The sequence below is a fragment of the Sus scrofa genome, chromosome 15 (genome assembly GCF_054392235.1).
Source record: "Sus scrofa isolate SSC_HxYL_T2T_F1_AM1 chromosome 15, Sscrofa_HxYL_maternal_Yorkshire_Landrace_v2.0, whole genome shotgun sequence".
Lineage (NCBI taxonomy): Eukaryota > Metazoa > Chordata > Mammalia > Artiodactyla > Suidae > Sus > Sus scrofa.
The window spans coordinates 141,583,470-141,605,856 of NC_139397.1; the positions used below are offsets into that span (position 1 = coordinate 141,583,470).

Consider the following 22,387-nt stretch of genomic DNA (forward strand, 5'->3'; position numbering starts at 1 on the left):
TATTAAAACACAGAATGCTTAAGAGAAGATGAATAGACTTCTTACTAGGAAAATCTCTGGAAGACCGTGTGATCTGTTTAATACAAACAAAAGTAATTACTAAGCCCTGAAATAATTCTAGTAGTGCTTATCTGTTGAGGAATATGACTTTAAGAAGCCATATTATGGGACATTGCTGTTCATAGAGAAGGAACTGTGTGTTTTGTTTTATTGTTGTTTTTTCCCATATTGTTCACATCTTATCTCCTTTCAGTTTTTCACTCATTACTAGCTTTTCACTCCCCACTTCATGTCATGGTTGGAGCTTTCTGAGAAGTATTGCAGGAGGAGATGGAATGGCCTGAGATTGCTCCGGGAGAGATGGGCAGAAGTGGCTCTAGGGGACTGACCCTCACTCCCAGGAGCCTAGTCCAATGATGATTAATCTCCCCTAAAGAATCTAGAGACCATAGTGATTGATCCACAGAGGAGCCCTGGGCTCCTAGAGACTGCTTATGTGTAAAAATAAAAGTGGAGGTAATGTTTGTTTGACTTTGCAGTCTGTTTTGGCTTCAGGTGAACTAGCAGACACAAGATATGTAGAAATGTATAATCTTATCTCCCTGGACCTTAAAATATGTAAGAGAAAATAGAAAGCTCAGGACAGAAGTATGATTTCCAAAGCATTTAGAGTTTTATTATTTTTTTTAACACAACGCGTAATACTCTCTGACGCTCAGAGAGATGAAAAATCGATAATTTCTTTCTTAATTCACTCCTGAAAAACTAAAGCAGACACAGGGCAATTAGGGGAAAGGGACATTTCCTTGGAATTTTATAGCAATGCAGCCACACATTTTGGCATTGGTCATAAGGCAAAACTTTGGAAATTAGACTGCATTTCTGTGGCTGCCATGAGAAAGCTATTTTCTTTTCTTCTTGATAAAAGCAAAACTGTATAGAAGTCCTATTTTCAATTTGGAGCCTACCACACTCTATCTTTTTTTAATGTATAAAGTCGAAAGCCATGTGCTTAGAAGAAAGAAGTGTGAGTGCTTTGATGACCAATGAGGATGTTCGCGTGATTCCTCCATCCCTGGCCTCTGGCCTTGGGGACCTCTCTTCCTTTGCAGAGGCATCATCTCTAGTCTTGCCGCAGCAGGTGGTGGACTAGAATCTAAGGAGCAGGGTCCTGAGAAAGCCAGGCTTTCCTTCAAGAAAGGAGCAGCTAGGGTGTGCCTCCAGTCACAAATGCCAGCTTTCTTTGGAAAAAGGTTCTCAAGAAATATTTGCACTCATTTTTTCTGGGAAGGAAGAAGATGAGACCCCTATCCACCACTAAACACACACACACTCACAATACACGCATGAATGCTCAGACAAGCTCTCACAGGCTCGTACGTGTACATACACACCTGCTCACACACGCCTAATCACAGCCTCATGAACCCTCCCATGTTTTAAGTACCAGCTTCTCGTGTCAAATCAGGGAGTCACAGAGCTAACAGTGACCTACGTGTTGAACTGAGAACTCTCTCTCTGAGGTGTGTTTATAGTTCCAGATTATCCCTGATTATCCTTGATCACGGGGAGGGAGTAACAAAAGGCCTCTGTCATTTCCTTTGGACTTACCTTTCAAAATCTGACAGCCCCAAATCTCTTCAGAAATGTAAAAATCACCTCTGAAGCCATTATCCCTTGTTCCGTGGGTCTTGTGTCAAGAGAGCTGCCTTCTCACCACACAGTACAAGCTGTGCCCAGGCTGGTCCCTGCTGTGTACTTACAAGCTGTTATCCAGACAGACAAGCCCAGTTCCTTTCAACTGGCCTCTTCAGGATTATTTCACAAACGTTAATTTCTTTTGATGGCAGGCCTCTGGACTCCCTCCAAGCTCCTAACACCCTCCTTAAGCTTGATGACCCTGCTGGAGCCTAATGAGAGCCTGCCTGGACTCCAGGGCTAGGTGTGCGTGCCAGCATCTGGCCAGCTTGCCTAAATAATGGAAGAATGTATTTGCATGTCCACAGCTTGATGCATGCCCAGGGTGTGTTTTCGGACATGCCTGGATGTTAAAATGGTTTTCTAGATATCATACAAAAGGAAGCTAAACCATCCAAAGATACAGATTAAGGATCAGTACATACAAAAGTAGAGATTTAGGATTGGAGTGGATTCTGTGGCAAGAGCTTGGCTCCGTTTAGAATGTGACCCTCAGTGACTTTTGCTGCCTTCTTAATTAGTTCTCTCACTAAAGGTTTCTTTCTGTAGATCCTTGAACAAATGTTTTCCTCAGACAATCTCATTTTGCCTTTTCCCTTGGTCTCTCTTAGTCCCAGAGCAGCAGGATGTCTTGATTTGTCACACAGACTCAGTGATGCTTTGCCTTAAAGCTTTGAGAAGCCCAGTGCTCTTTTTCAGCTTGGGTGTGAGTTCTGGGTTAAAACCTGTGGGAGCCTGGAGAGAATGAGGAAGACTAAGAGAGACTGAATATAGCAACATAAATAGTCAACCAACCACACAGAAAGCACTTGTAATTTAATCCACTCAGTGCCTGCCCACATTTCTCAATAATATAACATCACTGGGTAAGTTCTTATTTAATTTCACCTTCTGTACGTTGGATCAGGTAGAGAAATGAAAACAAACCTGTTGACTGAAATTAAAATAACACGCAATGTGAAAGCTGTGAGTTTTAGTGTTTTGGAGGGCACTGACGGAGGACTATAGCCCAGGAGCGGTAGCCTCTTGGATGGATCAGAGGAACTGCCTCGATGGGGTGGGAAGAGAGGCCAGTAGATATGTGATTTGGGCAAAGGGGTACATACAGTTAGGCATACCTCTCAATGGAACGTTGCTATTTATCACAAGGAACAGGTATCTCAGCTACTGATTTTAGTGCTTTTCTAAGCAGGAGGAGATGCAGGAGTCAAGGTTCAGGTATATATGTATATTTGGGTCACTTTGCTGTACAGCAGAAATTGACAGAGCAGTGTAAATAAGCTACAGTAATTTTTTTTTAATTATCTTAAAATATTTCGGACTGCCTAAGGGCCTGTTTTGCCTGTTTTCCCAGGGCTCAGAGTGCCTCATCCTGATCTTCCCCCAGATTTCCTTTCAGGGTGTGTTGCAGGTCCGCAGCTGCAGTGGCTGATGACTTAATCCTTATAGAACTGGGCGACTGGTGACATTCCTTCCTTTATAAGCTCTAAGGGTGAAGAAGCTTCAGTTCCCTGTGGAATTCCTGTGCTGCCATTAGCATAGATGTGACTCGTTTTGCCAAGACTATTCCTGCTTTATTCCAGTCCTGGGTCCTGGAACATACATGTTACGAGGTTTCATCTGATCCGTACACACACTGTGAAGGCTCTGCATGCTGTAGCTAAGGTTTTGTGTCAGACGGGAGAAAACAGTGTTAGGAAGAGGAAGGCACAGGATATGTGCGTGGGGACCATGCGCCACCCCAACTTCCGATGAAGTGGCCCCTTGCTCAGATGTTGAGCAAACTTTTTTTTAAGATCCTATGACAGTCCAGATCCTGTCAGATCTGAACTGAGAGAATATTCTACATTGCATTTGTAGCTTTATAAGGGCTGCTTTAATTGTATGCTCAGGTTACATCCTATGATGGAAACGATAAAACAATCAAACAAAAAACAGAAAGCAGAAATAGAACACCCAGCCAAAGAGTAAAAGCTGAACTCAGTACGTCTTTCCCACATAGCTCCCTGCTACCACTGCTGAATAGCTCTAGGCCATTCAATAGATTTTATAAAAACTGAAATATATTGTTATTGTGTCAATTTCTGCTGTACAGCATAGTGACACACACACACACACACACACACACACACACACACACACACATACACACATACTTTTTTTTTCCCTTTTAAGGCCGAACCTGCAGCATATGGAAGCTCCTAGGCTGGGATCAAATCAGAACTATAGCTGCTGGCCACAGACGCAGCCCCAGCAACGAGGGATCTGAGCTACGTCTGCGACCTACACCATAGCTTATGGCAATGGTGGATCCTTAACCTACGGAGTGGGACCAGGGATCGAACCCGCATCCTCATGGATCCTAGTTGGGTTCATTAACTGCTGAGCCACGAAGGGAAATCCGAATATACATTCTCTTTCTCATACTATCTTCCATCATGTTCTATCCCAAGAGACTGGATATAGTTCCCTGTGCTAAACGACTTTTGTTGTTTGTTTCATTCTGCATGCAAGTCGACCTGACATATGTTTCCAAACATATAGAAGCAGATTAGGGGATTTGGAAAGCCCCACTAAGTTTACAAAGCAATGTCAGCATCATGTTGGAGAAGGGTTTATCTGTACTAACTTCAAATTATAAGATAAAATTGCGGTGTTAACAAAGATTATGTTACAAAGAAATTATAGTTGTTTGTTACAATAATGCTGTTTACCAAAGAGAATGGATCTAGCCCTGTGAAAAGTGAAATACGTTCATGTTACAAATAGGAATGTCAGTGATTATATGGATCTACTGCCATGTATTATGGCATAATTGCATTAAAATAACGCAAGTGCCAAAAAAGTAAACAAACAAAAGCGTTGTCTTATGTGTGTTCTTCTCATCCCTGTCTAGTTGATTTGTAAAAATCATAGGCTTCAGCACTTTTTGAGGCTTACTGTATTTAGTGTCATACTTAAAGAAGAAACAAGATTTTGTTATTACCTTTAAATAATAGACACATCTAGTAATATGCGTAATGAAGTGTTGGTATAATTTAATTTCCATTTTCTTTCAAAGAATCAGATGGCAGAAACTCAGATTGCTTTCTACCATTGACCACAGTCTGGACTGAGAAATTTTGATGTTTTATGTGGGCATCGTGTGCTTGTTATTGTGTGCATGTTAACTTTTGTACATTTCAAAGAGCAGACTATTGGGGGTCACTTTTTGAAGGCCAACAGTCTCATGACCCTTCTCTCAATAATTCTGATATTAAGTAGAATTGAAACTAACAAAACCATCCCTTGACTTTCATTTTAATCCCCCTACCCCATAATCTTGCATTTCCTCCCTTGAAGAAAGAGGCAGGATGTAATAAAATAAGGCATGTTCTCTGAGAAGTCTTGAATGAATTGACAAATCAGGGTGGGGTTGGGAGGCAAATGTGCTCAAGACAGGACCTGCCCTCTGACTCTGCCTATGCCCTGTACCTGTATTCATCCTTCTCAGCATCAAGGTTGTCAACTTAACCCACCAGGGCTAAAGGCACAGGTGTGAAGTTGTTGAAGTATATAGCCCAGCATTCTTTAACACAAGGAAGGGATTAAAAAGTCCTCTAGGGTTCTTAGATGAAGTTGGCATGATGAAAACCACCTGCCATTCATTGCCATCCCTATTGAGCTTATCATGTGCCAGGATGGTGCCAAGAGCTTTCTTACATCCTTGTAGGTGTACTCGCCACAGTCCTACCCCGTTATTATTCCATCACAACTAAGGATATTAAGTGACGTGACAAGTTTCGTTCAAGTTTTGTACCTATTAAATGTCAGTCTATGATCCCAGCTACTCAGCTGGTTAAATACGTGAAGTTTAGAGGATGTGAGACTTCTATTAGAATCCTGGCTCCACCTGTTGGTAGCTGTGTGACCTTGAAGAGGTGGCTCAGATGATCAGAGTCCGTTTTCTCATCTGTAAAGTGGGAGCAGTCTTACCTGCCTTCTGTGGTTGTTGTTGCAAATTAATAAGAGAACATATATATGTAAAGTCCTAGAGAGACATTATCTGTCAGAAAAATAATAATTTCTTCCCTTCTAGCTTTTCCTTCTTCCAAAACTCAACTTTCCTTCTTGCTGGAAAGTCATGGGGCAGAGGCATGGTAGCCAGTAGTATTCCCAAAGAGATGGGGGTGGAAGGAATGCTTCTGGCCATGCTAGTGTCACTGACCTCGTGCAGTACTTCCAGCACGTGATGATAATAAAAAGCAGGCAGATTTTCAGTCACTGATTACTGACTATAAATTCTCTAGGAGTTCCTGTCGTGGCGCAGTGGTTAACGAATCTGACTAGGAACCATGAGGTTGCAGGTTCAATCCCTGGCCTCGCTCAGTGGGTTAAGGATCCGGCGTTGCCGTGAGCTGTGGTGTAGGTCGAAGACGTGGCTCGGATCCCTCGTTGCTGTGGCTCTGGCGTAGGCCAGCGGCTGCAGCTCCGATTTGACCCCTGGCCTGCGAACATCCCCATATGCCCTGGGAGCGGCCCTAGAAAAGGCAAAAAGACCAAAAAAAAAAAAAGACAAAAAAAAAAAAAAATCTCTAGACAGCGCCTCTCCTTATTGCCAGTATCTGAGACAGACTGACTTCAAGAGGACCTCTTGGTACACTTGATATGTTTATATTCATTATTTCTTCTCCTCCAAATAGGAAATTAGATATTCAGTTATTTATTGTCTAATGGGGCGTCTGGATCTGGTGATCTCACGTGTGGTTTGGAAGCAAAGCCGACGAAGGGTGTCATTTCCGAAATGACCCCTGTCTGCACCCCTCTTCTTGGGTTCAGGTGTGCACGAGTGCGGGGAAGATGGCAGGGCCGCCAAGGAAGCCGCTTCTTTGCGCAGACTCAGGGCACGTTTGCCGCCAACCTCAGCATTTGCTTAAAGCTCCCCCAGACCACAGTTTGAAACGCTTTGTTTTCTTATCTGCACGCAGATCTGCCCACGAGCATGCCCATGATGATATTTTATCCCATTAGATCAATTTAACTTTTCTATGCTCGTTGTATTGATTTAACCCGTTTTTGTTTTTCATTTTCTTCCTTTTTAAATGAAGAAAGCGCTAAGGATACTGCCTTATAAATTGTTATGTAAACAAGGAGGACTGAATTTTAAGAGCATTCAGTCTTGCCAAGTGAAGGTGTGCCAAATCGAGTCTCCATCTATGGCGATCAGTTGCCACTGCTTAGTAATTCTTAGGCAGAATCTGAGTCAATGGAATATCTTTTATTTATTGTAATATTTGGAATCCTCATTTTTTCCTCCTCACATGCCAAGTGTGGTGCACTTTACTGAGCTAACAGTAATAACACGTGTCTGGGGAAGTGAAGCTGAAGATTTCAAATCTACTTACTACCATGTTTGTTTATTCCATGGATTTTCAAGAAGATATTTAAATTTTCCAATTCCATGACAATTTTTTTTTTTTTTAAGAAAATAGAGGCTTTGGGAGGCAGTTGAAAATATTTGGTTGCTGAATGTCAGTAGACGTCAAAGGGAAGCATTGGCTTCAAGTCTAAAGGACAAAGTATGAATGTGTAACTCTAGGTCTTGTTTGAGTTGTACACAGAAAGCTGTTGAAGGAATATTAAACCTTTATAGATTGACAACTCCATTTGAGAACTGAATGCTACGATCATGTTCTGCTGCCAGTTACTAGCAGACATTCCCTTAGAACCTCCTCCATCATAGGCTCTTAAGTATTCAAATGCCTGGCAGGCTGTAGATGGGCTGGCCAGCCTGGCTTGGGGACAAGACCTGTAACATCGATGGACACATAGCGCCACCTAGCATCTGAAGTGCACTTTGCAGTCTGTACTTGTAGGAAGAACTGAATCAAACAAAACTGCTTTATGGCAGAGAAGATGTGCTGTAAGGGGTAAAAAGCATAGTGCTTATAGAAACCCCGGACAAACTTTTCGGGTGGTGTTTGTGTTGCCCCTTTTCCTTACTTCGGTTTTGTAATCTTAGGCTTTATAACTCCTAAATGCCCCTTTTCATACTTTTTTTTATGTGTGGGGGGTTGGGTTGGATAATGAATCACAGCCAGTGTCTCTAAGGGTTATCTAATATTTATGAATAGATGCAGCTATTTTCATTGGGATTTGTGACATTTTCTGTGCATTGGATTCCCTAAATCCAACCCCAGCTGCTAGGAATATGTTGACTGAAAAGTCAAGCCTTGGCTAAATAGAAGAATTCCTTCTTGATAGCTTTGGCTTGACATTAACATGTTTAAAACATACACCCTAAGATTTTCTTCCTGAAAAGAGTAGTTTCTCTAACCCGTGAGTACATTTACCTCTAATTTAAGTTACATGTGAATTAGGAAGAGATGTGTACATTGCATTATTATTGCTTCAGACATAGACTACCCTTGATTTAGACTAATAAATACATCCACATTCTGAGTGCCTTACTCAAGAACTTCTAGAAAAGCTTTAATTTCTTCACTGGATCACCTGCTGGAGAAACCTTTGTTCGTTATTCTGTGCTGCAAGGAAACTTGACCCTTCAGTGTGAAAGCGTATTTCTAAAATGGCTTTCATCGAAGGCTTATTGTGTGCTTGACACTGTTCAGAATGTTGGGTCAGATTATTTTATTTTCACAACTTACTTTTCAAGTCGGTAACCTTACCCCCACTTCACTCATGACAAAACTGAGGCTACAGAGTTTGTTACATGTTGAAGGCTTATAGCTAGGCAGTGTCTCGATGGACTTGACGTATAAGGTCAGGAAGTTTTAGCCACGAAACTGCTTCATTTTCTACCAGAAATAGCTGTCTCTAATTTGTTCTCTTTGTAAAACTCACCTTCCTTCATTTTCTTTCACCCACTTATTTAATCATTCTTTGATTGTTCCAGGTCTTGCCTTATACATTTTCTAGATTAAAAGCTTCATAGCAGAGGGTGAAATTCAACTAAGACTTTAACTGAACAAGGTAACACCTAAGGCAGGATCTCCAAGAGTAAGATGGGGTTGGGAATGTAACTCCTGGAAGGAAATTCCAAGTCACTCCATTGCATTTTTTTCTCATGGACCATGGACTGGTGTTGTGAGAACTCAGTTACGCAGGTGTGTGCGTGTGTGTGGGTGTGCATGCACACACACGTGTGCACGCGCGCGCACACACACACACACACATGTGCAGTTGAGAATATAAACATGTGAGCATGCCTAACTCCACATTCTGAAAAGAAAATATGCCTCTTACCTGCACACCTAAATACCAGCATCTTGAGTTCTTATGTGGATTTAACCAACAACACACAAAAAGACAAATAATGTATCCAGAAAGATTTTTCAGACTTCTGGGCTTCCTGGGAGCAGACACTCTAAGGGGTGGGTGGTGGTGGGGGCACTATACTGTCACTTCAAAGCCTTTGTTTTCTAAAGTAAATGCTGTATTAGAATTAGTTAAGAACCCCTGGTTGTCAGTTATTTTGACAGGGATGGTATTTGGAATGCTGCATATAATGGCTTCCTTTCTAGAGAATGAGGAAGTTATTTGAAGGACCCAAAGGTATCAAGAATAATCTTACCCACCTCAGTTAACTTTGCATGTGAAAGAGGGAGAGGCTTTTTGGGAAAAGCCAGCAGAGCCAAAGTCACATCACTCAGGATACAAGGCAGGCGGGAACACAGTCTATGCTCTCACTTGTCGGATATAATGGAGCAGGAACACTTGAAGAAGTCTAATGGGAAGCACTTACATCCCATGGTGGCTTTCCCGGACTTCATGGAATTTCCAGGTATGTTGATTTCTACATCCATATAAAATGAGGTAATTCATGAGAAAGCACAGTCTAAACTAGAAAGTTTAAATGTACATGCTTATTTTCAGTCATTTATTGATTCAACATACAGGCTTTTTTGATACAACATTTTGCTTGAGCAAAGAAGTTCAAGGCACTGTCTGACCTCTAGGAAAGCATGACTCATTGGGGGAAGAAGACCACAGGGCAGTAGGGCAGAAGGAAGTGAGCCTGGAGCTGCTTTAGCAGCTTTAAGGTATGAATTCTCTTGGATCCGTACTGTCTTGCAAGATGACCATGCCATTTTTATGAAAGGCTCAGTGTCCTCACTTCTTTCCCCAACTCCAGTCTCCTGTGTCCCCTCGCCCCTAAATTCATGCCACACCAATAAGAGAGTAACCATGTGTTGATTCCTCCAGGCAAAGCTTTGTAAAGTCTTTTGCCTACAGGATGGAAGATACACTGCCTTGCATGAATTTCAAGCATATGTGATCTGGCCCCATCTTCCTGTTCAGCTTCACTCTCCAACACCATGTCTTCTGCTCATCCACGTACTCACCATGATGCTTTTCCACTTTTAAATGCTCCGGGGTTGCCTCCAAGCCTTGCCTTAACACTAATCCTGCTTGGAATTCCCGCCTTAGTCCTGGGCTCCCGGCAAACTATGACTCATCGTTCAAGTCTGGGCTCAAGTATGTTTCCTCATTTTTGAGGCTGTCCCAACCCTCACAAGCATATCTTCTTTTTCCTCTGTATTTTGTACTTGCCACACGCAAGTGTAAATAACCTTATTTTTCTATCAAAGGACAATATTGTCTAAGGGATGTTATCCTCTGTGCTGCTACCCAGAAAAGCAGTCTGGAGAAAGCCAGCTTAGATAAATTCCTTTGATATCAGAAATTTACATTTGTCAGTGTGCATTGGAAACTTGCAAAGAGGAGGCTATCAGATGTCATACCTCTCAAATATATTTGACCAGAGAACTCTTTTCATAATTTTTCAAGGAGCATCTCTTTTGGTACTAAAGATGCATACCACAATTATTTTCATTAGATTGTAGTCTCTTAAAGGGTTGGGGTGCATATTTTCATCTTGGAAATCTCTAGTCACCTTAGTCTCTGTATTTTTAAGAATTCATTTTATTGAAGTACAGTTGATTTATCATGCGTTAGTTTCTGCCATATAGCAAAGTGATTCAGTTACACGTATATACATTATTTTTCATGTTCTTTTCCATTATGGCTTACTGCAGGATGCTGACTATAGTTCCCTGTGCTATAGTAGGACCTTGTTGTTTATCCATTCTATATACAATAGTTTGCTTTACTAATTCCAAACTCCCGGTCCTTTGCTCCTTGACCATTTCTTCCCCTTGGCAACCACAAGTCTGTTCTCTATGTACATGGTTTATATCGAATGAATAAGTGAATGCTAAAGGTGGAAACAGATAAGCATCTCCTTGTCATACTATTATAATCATTTGCAGGAGTGGTTGGGCTGCTGACAGGTGGCTCTGCACATAGTCATCACACCTCAGCTAGTTCAGGAACGAGTTTTACCTTCTGGTGGAGGATGAGAGACAAGTGTTGGAGAAGAGGATTGAAAGGCAAGTTCCACTGAGAGAAGTAAGCATGACTGCAATTCACTCTGAAAGGAAATCTCTATTAAACTGATTTCTAACATTTGATTAAAAAATCAGCTTTATTAACAGGAGAAAGAGTGTATCAAAGGGACCACCTTAGAAAGATAAATTTTAATGATGCAACTATACATTTAGGACACAAGCTGGGATTGGAGCAAATGAAGCCCTTTAAAGTCTTTAACAGAGGGATTATAAAGCCCTCCCTCCATGAAGAATTCAGTATGAATTTTATATTTTAAAATAATGTAAAATTTATGTAATATCTATACTTCTGACATCACACACAATGTGTTTATCAATTCACATTCTGATGTGTGGGAATTTTATTCCCCACACCATGTAGTAGTTCTCCGATACCAGCTGGGGGTCCTGTGATTTAATCAATTCTGACACTATCTACCTGGAAAAAGCACCAGATCCCACAGGTTCAGACACCAGCCAAAGCACAGGTCAGATGTCACCTGTGCTTCTGACCAATCAGAGGTTCCCACCACTCTATCCAGGGTTTAACTCATTTGCTAGAGCAGCTTAGAGAACTCAAAGAAACATTGTATTTATTGGATCACCAGTTTGTTATAAAAGGTTATAACTCAGGATGAGTCAGAGGGGAGAGTGCATGGGGCAAAGCAGGGCAGCAGGTTAAGGATCCGACCTTGTCACTGCTATGGCTCAGGTCACTGCTGTGGTGTGGGTTTGATCCCTGGCCCAGGAACTTCCACATGCTGCAGGCTTAGCCAAAAATTTTTTTAAAAAATTAAAAATTAAAAAAAAAAAAAAGATAGGACATGAAGTGCCCTCTGAGCACTTCATTCTTCTTGAACCTTCAACCTGGTAGCTCCCCTTTCTCTGGGGTTTTAATGGAGGCTTTGTTACATAGTTCTGATTGATTAAATCATTGGCCATTGGTGATAGAATTCAGTCTTCACCCCCTCTCCCCTCCCTGGAGGTCAGGGGAGATAAGACTGAAAGTTCCAACCCTCTAATCATGGGGCTGACACTCCAGGCAGCTGCCCCTATGTAACTGCCTCAAATTAACAAGCACCGCCTTTATTGCTCTCATCCCAGAAAAGCCCAAGGGTTTTAGGAGCTCTGTAGCAGGAATAGGGATGATGACCAAATGCATAGTCCTCTGGCCAAATCACAGTATTATCAGGGAGGAAGAAATTTTCCTCCATCCTCCTAGGTTCTTCCGGCTGGCCTAAGAATTAAATAGACATTAGATAGATTAACAAGAGAAAATCAAACAGAAGTTTAATAACTTGTGTACATGGCAGAAACCCAGGAAAATTGAGCAACTCACCAAAATGGCCGAAACCCTCATCTTAATGTCATCTTCAGGTAAAGACAGGAGAGAGTGTTGGGTGCAGTGGTTTGGGACTTCAAAGAGGAGGCAGGCAATTCTTGCAGAGATGGAAAAGCAAATGTTCGGTAAATAAATGGTTGCTGGGCTAGGCAGAGACAATGGGACACAGAGAAGAATCTTAACAGATGTTAACGGGTCCCTTTCTGTCTACACACCTAGTTTACACTGCACTTATCTATGGCAATAGCTTCCTTCCGGGAATAGGTCCTCTGTCTGCATTCTTTTAGGCAGTTATGGCAAAGGTCAAAGTTTCTTCCTGAATCTTTGCGGTCTTGATATTTTTCAGCTCGAAGTAATCCACATGCCAAAGGGACATTTTGGAATGGCAAATTTTGTTTCCCTGCATATCACGTTCCCTATATGTTCTACCATATTTTACTTCACTTTGATTTTCTCTGTACAAAATTTTGCATAAGATTACTGGAGATGAACTCATTTGTTTCTTGCTTTCTCTGGCTCTCTCTCTCTCTTTTTCTATGGTTTTGCCTCAGATTTGCTGGACATATGCCCTAAACATCTGAAAACTTGTCCTTTGGGTGATAAAGCACTTCTTACCTGCCCAAAGAATTTCTAAAACTACTCCTGCAGTCAAATTTAAATACAAAGGCAAAAAGTTAAAAAAAATAATAGTAAGGTGTGAAAACTCTCAGTGACAAAGAGATATTTGCTGTAACATTGTATTGAATTAAAAGAAAGTCTTCCTTTGTGTGGTTCTATCTTCTCAAAAAGAGTACCAGGAGAAGGACTTTTAACACAATTTGACTGTATGATGAACTGTGTGAAGATTTGCCAAAGCTGCCAGAAGAAGGCAGCACTTCCTCTTTCTCTACCTCCTTTTAAAGTGAGAGTGGGAGTTCCTGTCGTGGTGCCACGGAAACGAATCCAACTAGGAACCTGGCCTCGCTCAGTGGTTTAAGGATCCAGCATTGCCCTGGGCTGTGGTGTAGGTCACAGACACGCCTCGGATCTGGCATTGCTGTTGCTATGCTGTAGGCTGGCAGCTGTAGCTCCGATTCAACCTCTGGCCTGGGAGCCTCCATATGGTGCAGATGTGGCCCTCTAAAGACAAAAAGATTAAAAAAACATTCAAAAATAAAAGTGAGAATGAACTGTCCAGGTCCCAGCAGGAGTGATGCATATCAGTATTCACCATGGAGATGGAAGGAAAGGAGGAATAAGGCCAATGGCTTGTCTGAAGTAGAACACGTCTTATCTTTTCTCCCTTCCTCATCCCTTCCATCATCTTTGCCCCAGCTGCTCCCAGGGGCTTGATTTACTGCAAAAAATTGCTATATTCTTTCTTTCTTTCTTCTTCTTTCCTTTCTTCCTTTCTTCTGTTCTTTCATTCTTTCGTTCTTTCTTTCGCCACACTCATGGTGTGCCAAAGTTTCCTGGGCCAGGGATTTAACCTGAGCCACAGCAGTGACAACCCCAGCTCCTTAATCTGCTGTACTACCAGGGAACTTCTAGGTCCAAATTTCTGAGTGATTTGATAGCCTTCAGCTCTACAGTCACCTGAAGTCTGGGCAAAAAGATAATGTGGGTAAAATTAATGTTTGGCCATTTTCTTTTCTCCTTCTCTTTCCAAGGCCTCCATACTCTAAATATCCTACTTCACATAAAATTATCCACCCCCATGACCCATATTCCCTATTTAGACTACCATCTCTTGAACCACCAACTAAATGCTAATAATTCACCTGCACATGTCATTGCTAGTGTGACTGCCATTGACATTCTGAAGTAATAGTTTTGCATGTTGGAGTTTACAAATTGCTTTCATATATTCACTCAGCAAACACTCGTTATCCATGTAAGAAGCACTAGATGTTCTGACTGATTATTCAGTAGTTGATACAAACTCCTGTGTTCAAGGCAATTTCAACCCAGGAAGGCATGCACGCACACACACACACACACACACACACACACACACACACTGTACTTGCAATTAGTGTAATTAAGAGGAGACTGCACAAAGACAGAGGGATTAACTGTGTGTTTTAAGGGATGTCACTGAAGTGGTCAAGCATGATTTTACAGAAGAGAGAGTTCTGTAAACCTCGTTCTAAGGAAAGAGGGTGGAAGGCCATTACAGCCAGAAGAAAGAAGATTTGCAGAGGAGTAGGGTGTCTGAACCCACACAATTTGGACCAAAAAAAAAAAAATGCAAGTAATTTAGCATTACTGTAGTAACAAATGTTGAGGGAAGAAAATTTGAAGGAAAAATGACAAAAGGATGAAGAGCAAACGGTAAAGTTCCTGGAGAATTCGGTACCAGAAACATGAGTCTTACTGTAATTCCCACTTTACAAATAGGGAAAGTGATTCACCCAGGGCAGAAATTTGCAGAGGACCTGTTTCTTTATAATTCAAATTTAATTACCTGAGACCTTCTCACAGAATTTTCAGGTGAATGTGGACAGATTGTAGAGGACATCCCTTTCTCAGACTGAGCATTACAAAGAGGAGATTGTTGATGCAAATAAATCTTCAATTGGTAGAATATCTAAGGGCCTTAATGTATTTGTTTTACATTTTTTTTTAATTTTGAGAATTTTCCAATGACAGAAAAGTTGGAAAGCTAGTATACCTGTATACGTTTAAATACACACACAGATATATTTTAATCATGACACTTCATATCTAAATATTTAAACATGTGTGTCCTAAGATCAAGGACATTCTTCTAAACAATCACACTCAAAAAGGGAAGTCAAGTGAATTAGAATATTTCAATATTATAGTTGAAAATAAAGCCCATTTTCAAACCTCTACAAGTGTCCCTATGCTATGCTTCTTCTCGATCTAGGACCCAATCAAGGATGATATATTACCTTTAGTTCTCGTGGCTTTTTAAAATCTCTTTTACTTATAAAATTTTCTCACATTGATTTTTTCAGGATACTGAAGTTTTCAGACCCCAGAATAGGAGTCTTTTTTTTTTTCCTTTTCCAGAAAAAATCTTCAGTTTTGAGGTGTGTGATTTTTCTTTTGTGGTTAGATTTAAATTTTAAAAATTCAAGCAAGAAGATGACATGTGGAGGCCTTCTCGAAGGCTCACCTGACACATGATGTCAGTTTATTTCATTGCTGGGAGCGTGGTGTTTGATCACTAGGTAAAATCTATTTCTGGGCCCTAACTGCTCTGTGTCCCAAGAGGGAGTGACCATGGAAGCTGCTCTGAGCCTGTCAACGACAGGATCAAATCAGTTGATTAAGCACATTACTTTCTCTGATGAGAAAACTGAAAAACCAGAGGCCATGTGGACTCTCAAGTTCACATAGTGGTTGTCAATGGCAGATATGAGATTTGAACCCCTCTCCAGTCACTCTCAAAGCAGTGTTCTTTCCTGCATAAATCAACTGCAATCTGGTATTTCTGGGCAAACACATATTGTAAGTGTTCTATACTGTTTGTCACCACTAGAGGGAGGGAGAGGACCGTTAACGTTAATGTGACTACATTTATTTGGACTAGAAATCTTCTCACAGTCATTGAGTTCAGTGCTGGGCAACACTTGTAGAAGAATGAAAAAAGGGTGGGTGGAAGCCATTGTGTCCCAACTGACACAATTAAAAAAATTTTTTTTGCTTATTTTTTATTTTTGCTTATTTTTTTATTTTGCTCATTTTTTATTTTTATTTGCTTATTTTAGATTAAAATAGATTGAATGTATACATGAACTACTGATATTATTGAAAAGATTAAGGACAAGTATGAGTACCAACAAACTACAAAATGAGTATATGGCCCAGATATAGTTTCCAGTGAAATTTTAAGCAAAATATGCAATTGGGTCGTTCTTTTACAATATTTATTATCTACCTGGAAGCATGAAACATGATACAAGTACTTACGGAATAGGCATTATACTACTTTCTATGGATCTGCCCTCTCCTCTTTAGAGAAAAGACCAAAAGTTATTATGAAATGCCAATTTGGTGTTTGTTATACTGTGTTTAAAAATTAAGTTCCGGAGTTCCCGTCTTGGCGCAGTGGTTAACGAATCCGACTAGGAACCATGAGGTTGCGGGTTCGGTCGCTGCCCTTGCTCAACGGGTTAAGGATCCAGCGTTGCCGTGAGCTGTGGTGTAGGTTGCAGACGCGACTCGGGTCCCGCGTTGCTATGGCCCTGGTGTAGGCTGGCAGCTACAGCTCCGAGTCAACCCCTAACCTGGGAACCTCCATATGCCACGGGAGCGGCCCAAGAAATAGCAAAAAGACGAAAAAAAAAGTTCCCTGAATGAATCTTAGCATGTTACATCTTCGCCTGTTACACATAAGACATCATGTTTAATTCATTTTTAAAAAACACAATCCCATGGGGCAAAGCTAATCTTTACACTGACTGGATTATAAAAACAAATCCCTGGAGTTCCCACTGTGGCTCAGTAGGTTAAGAACCCTACATAGTCTCCACGAGGACGCCGGTTCAAACCCTGGTTCATTCAGTGGGTTAAGGACCCTGTCTTGCCACAAGTTGTGGCGTGGGTCACAGATGCAGCTTGGATCCTGTGTTGCTGTGGCAGTAGCATAGGTTGGCAGCTGCAGGTCCAATTCGACCCCTAGCCTGAGAATTTCCAAATGGCCAGGTGTGGCCATAAAAATAAAAATAAAATTAAAATAACCGTTAAAAAAAAAATCCTCTCTAGAGATATGTCATATATCTATATCGGTAATCACCTGAACTAAGAATAATTTTAAAAATCGTAATTAATGAAAATAAAACAAAACAGAAAAAAGAAATGATCCTTTCATATCAACCTTATGAAAGCAGAACATACAGATATCTGCTTATTCAATACTTTGAAAATCATTGAGAAGCGCCACAGTGAATAACATTAAAATAAATCAAAACTTTATTAATTTTTTTTTCTTCTTTTTAGGGCCACATGAGCGGTGTATGGAATTTCCCAGGCTAGGGGTCAGTCGGAGCTGCAGCTGCCATTCTATGCCACAGCCACAGCAAAGCTGGATCCTTAACCCACTGAGTCAGGCCAGGGATCCAGCCGGCATCCTCATGGATACTAGGTGGGGTTCGTTACTGCTGAGCTACAATGGGAACTCCAAAACTTTATCAATATTTAAAGCATTAAACGAGGAAATGTAAAGCATTCTTCAGTTCAGTGGTAGAAAAGGTATAATGCTAGATTTTAAAGAGAGAAAAATTTTGGTTCTGCCCCATAGTTGATGTGCAAAGGGTGAACACGTTAATAGTCACTATTATTCGAAAACTCTTGGTTAAAACCAGTTTTGAGTATTGCCTCTCAGAAGAGTCGGAGTTGGTGTGACAGTGTGCACGGATGGGGGAGGGGCAGCGAGTCACCTTGTATGGGGCCACCGAAGCCCTCTTCAACGTGGAGATCTTGGTTTTGTGTGTTCTGGCCTTTTAAATCACAACCTCTCCTCTGCACAGTGGACCTAGTATTTGCAGGTCCTCCTTTGGACAGAATTATAGGTGGCCCATGACGAGTTTCTCTGACCAAATTCATTTCGTACAATTTTGCTGTGGTTCCCCCTCCATGTCCCTAACGATGTACCCAGATGCCCCAGAATAAAGGGTAGAGGCCTTCCGTTCCTCATCCCAAACGAAACCTGCCCAAAGAGACAGGTTTAACCGGAGGAAATGGATGCATGCTGTGTGTAAAGCATTTTTATTGACATGAGGGTAAAATCCTGGAATGTTTTGCGGAAAGATCATAAAATCTTCCCTTTGGAGACTTTTCAAACCGCAGCACATTCCCAGTTGGAGATGGCGCTAGCATGACTCTGCCTAAGGCAAGGGAAAGGCAAGATGAGTACGATAAGACCTATCGCCACCAGGGGGTGCTATTGACTCGTTTATCGCTTCCTCAGAAACTTGCTCTAAAAATCCTACTCTAGGATTCATTTTGAGAGCATCACATAATAATTCAGAATTTTTTAAAAATATAGACTTGTGGCTGCCAAGGGGGAGGGGGAGGGAGTGGGATGGATAGGGAGCTTGAGGTTAATAGATGCCTACTATTGCCTTTGGAATGGATTAGCAATGAAATCCTCTTGTGTAGCACTACTGGGAACTATGTGTAGTCACATAATAGGAACATGATAATGTGAGAAAAAGAATGTGTACATGTATGTGTAACTGAGTTACCATGCTGTGCAGTAGAAGAAAATAATGTAGTGAGGGGAAAATTAAAAAAAATAAAGAACAGTAAAAAATATATATATATAAATATATATATATATTTGGGGAGTTCCCGTCGTGGCTCAGTGGTTAACGAATCTGACTACCATCTGTGAGGATGTGGGTTTGATCCCTGACCTTCCTCAGTGGGTTAAGGATCTGGCATTGCCATGAGATGTGACGTAGGTCACAGACATGGCTCGGATCCTGTGGGCCTGCATCTTTAGCTCTGATTAGGCCCCTAGCCTGGGAATCTCCGTATGCTGTGGATGTGACCCTATTATGTGTGTGTGTGTGTGTGTGTGTGTGTGTGTGTGTGTGTGTATTTGGGATGACCAAGATCTGGATTCAAGTTTATTTTCCTAAAATGTATTTGGACTAGTTATGACCCCCCCCCCTTTTTTTTTCTTAAAGAAAAATAAACATGATCTTGGATTATTATGATGAATCAATAGCAAACTCCACTTTTTCCAGGCACTGATAGGAGATATGGGCCCTTGTGAATCAAATTCATGCCATACACTATGGTCTATAACCTTTTTGGTAACAGAATTTGGTAATGAGCAAATATTAGACATGCAGAATAGCCAGAAAGCTCAGTCTCTTTGGAGAAATGAAATGTGGTGAAACAAGAACAGGGTGAGGCATCAGCAGAATAAGCTCCTATCTGTTCTTCCTTGGCAGAAAGGGTGAAAATCCCAAAAGCATCTTCAACCATCTCTGTACTCAAAGCCAACCATCCTCCATTTCCTCTTGGTCTTGGGCATAAGGACAAAGCAAGGTCAAAGCTGAGGAAGTCAGGCAAAGCCACGATGTTTAGGGTGTTTCCTGAGATGGGGCCAGTAGAGTTTCACCAACTGGTTCTCTTTCCCTGGGAGATGCTGGGTAGGGAGAAGAAGCAAAGTAAATGAAAAACGTCTGTTTCTCCCAGCAAGACTTTGATGAGGGGACTAGTGTCCTGAAGACAGTGTAACTTGCAGAGGGTTTGGGGCTTTGAATACATATTAGGTTGTGGTGTGTGGATTTGGAGGTTTGAAGAGCATTCTGACATGCCATATTAAGAAGAGCTGTGTTTTCTGGTGTTTGCTGATCCAACACTTTGTGAACTTAATGTAAAAAGAGCTGGAGAGTTTACGAATCCTTAGAAGAGTTTATTACCCTTTTATCTAGAAGCTTCGGTGAGGAGTGGGGAAGGTTAGTGCATTTGGAATAATAGACGAGAAATATCTGAGTCTGCCTTTGCCCCTCGGGGCTGTCACAAGTGAATGTGCAGAGGGCAGCCATGAGCGTTGGTGCTTTCGTGATTCTTGGAGAAACCAGAGACGTGTAAATTCAATCCGTACATAACGCAGGGTGGACAGCTGCCCTCGGTCCAGAAGCCCCATCCTCTGACCATGACCCCTGACCTGTTGCTGCTCTGTTCCTTTGTCTCCTTTCGCTATTTGAGACTAGGAAGCCCCTGCATACTTGTCATTAGTCAGTTGAGAAGTGGAACATATGTTCCATCCCATATCCCGGAATCTGATCTCTTTGCAGGTTCTCCTGGGAACAGTCTGTTGATAGAAAACCGGAGGTTATATTTGCTCCCGGTGGAAGTATCCTGAAGGTTAGCTGATGTCTGCCGAGTGCTTGGAGGTCACTGGGGTTCAGAGATCTCAAACGGGGGTTATAATCTGGAAGTTATATTTCTAGTAGCATCCTGATTTTAGAGTGGATCATGTTTGAGCAAAGTGAGGGACAAAACTTCAGTCTTAAGTATGACCAGGAGGACCAGGAGAGAAATAATGGAGTTCCCTTTTTCTTTTTTTGTCATTTTGTTTTTAGGGCTGCACCTGCTGCATATGGAGGTTCCCAGGCTAGGAGTCTAATCGGAGCTATAGCCACCGGCCTACACCAGAGCCACAGCAACACCAGATCCAAGCCACATTTGCAACCCATACCACAGCTCATGGCGACAACGCTGGATCCTTAACCCACTGAGCAAGACCAGGGATCAAACCTGCAACCGTATGTTGGTTCCACTGTGCCACGATGGGAACGCCTATGGAATTCTTAATGTCTACAGTAAAAAGAATGATTGTCTCTGTTACCTCCTCAAATCATTTGACCAGATTTTTTTTCCCCCACAATCCACTTCGGTTACATTAATGATGTTCATAAGTCACTATTTACAAATGATGAAAGAGTTTCATTTGCTCTTCTGAAAACTCAGAACAAATTAATGGCTTCCATTTTAGGAGGTCAAGTTCTTTCAGAACTTTTTCTGAAATTTCATGAGAAAGAGACACTATTTCCTCCCATTTGTAGTATTTTATGAAAGGGAAGAAAAAGCAAAAGAGAGGTCATTTGTTTCTTTCTGGATAGTATATATTTTTGAATTGCATGATAAGGTGTGAGATATAAGCTTGGGGGCTCAGAGGAATCCCAAGTGGAATATTCTAATTTAGGGAATGCATTGGTCATGAATGTGGTTAGATGGGATGCAAATGCGCAGATGTACAGAATCTGAGTTTGATCCTGGCATAGTTATCCCCTGGCTGAGTTTCATGGACAAATTGTTTAACCCCTCTGACTCAGGTGCCTTATCTGAAAAATGGTGGTGATTAAGATGAGCTGTAATTATGATTCTAAAGAGTATGGGATAAAGGTAATAGATGATAAAGTGGATTTGACAGCATCATTCGTTTTTCTATCATTGCTCAATTCTCAAAGGTCAATGGACAAATTATTTTATTTCTATCCCAGCTAAGAGAAAGATATCAAATATATGAGAAACTTGGCAAGTACGTTCAGGGGAAAATTTAGTTTAACAAATATGGACCCCATTACAATTGCTTTCAGAGGCATGTTCTCATTTTTGAGGAATGCTTTAAAAAAGCAAGTACTTTAGTCCAGACCAAAAAAAAAAAAGTAGAAAAGAAAATATTAATAATAATGTATAAGTTGAAATCTTGGCCCTAATAAAAAATATTAACTAGTAAGGGAGATATTTTGCGTTAATTATAATATCTATGATACAGAGAGTGCCTTGGTATTTTAAAACCTTTTCTACAATGTTTATTAAGTGTTTGATGGCTATATTTGTAGGGGACCAAAATTTTCCGCTGCAAATGGTGTCTCTTTGGCAGAAGGATTGATTTAGGCTGATTTCTTTTTTTTCTTTTTTCTTTTTTTTCTTTTGGTTGCACCAACAGAAGTTTGCAGGCCAGCGATTGAATCCTTGGCATAGCTGTAACCAGAGCCACAACAGTGACAATGCCAGGTCCTTAACCAGCTGAGCCATGAGGGAATGCCATAGGTTGATTATTTTCAAGACTCAAAAGACTCAGGAAGAAGCTTTGATCTTTCCCCTGACTACGTAAAAAATGTAGAGTCCTCTTCTAGGAAGAAGTTATGGCATTAGATCACTAGTTTATGACATAGGCGTGGTAGACAGGGGGGGATCTCGCAAAGAGAGTTACAATTCCTTTCTGTGTCTCATTGTCTCTGCCTGGCCCAGAAAATATTTGTTTGCCAAACATTTACATTCCCATCTCCGTGTGCCTTGCCTCCCTGGGACTCCCCTCTGAAGTCCCAAACTGCTGTCCTCTACATCTTCTTGCCTTTTAACTGAAGATGGTATTTACGATGAGGGCTTGGACCATTTTGATGAGTTGCTCAGTTCTCGAGGATCTCTCTCATGTTTGCATGTTCTTAAGCTTCTGTGTGATTTTCTCCTATTTATCTGT

The 22,387-nt window shown here is 41.3% G+C and overlaps 1 protein-coding gene across 5 annotated transcripts in view; it reads left to right on the forward strand.

The window, feature by feature from the left end:
* NYAP2 (neuronal tyrosine-phosphorylated phosphoinositide-3-kinase adaptor 2) overlaps positions 1-22,387 on the forward strand; it is a 263,456-nt gene that overhangs the window by 216,223 nt on the left and 24,846 nt on the right. The gene's annotated exons all lie outside the window — the stretch shown is intronic.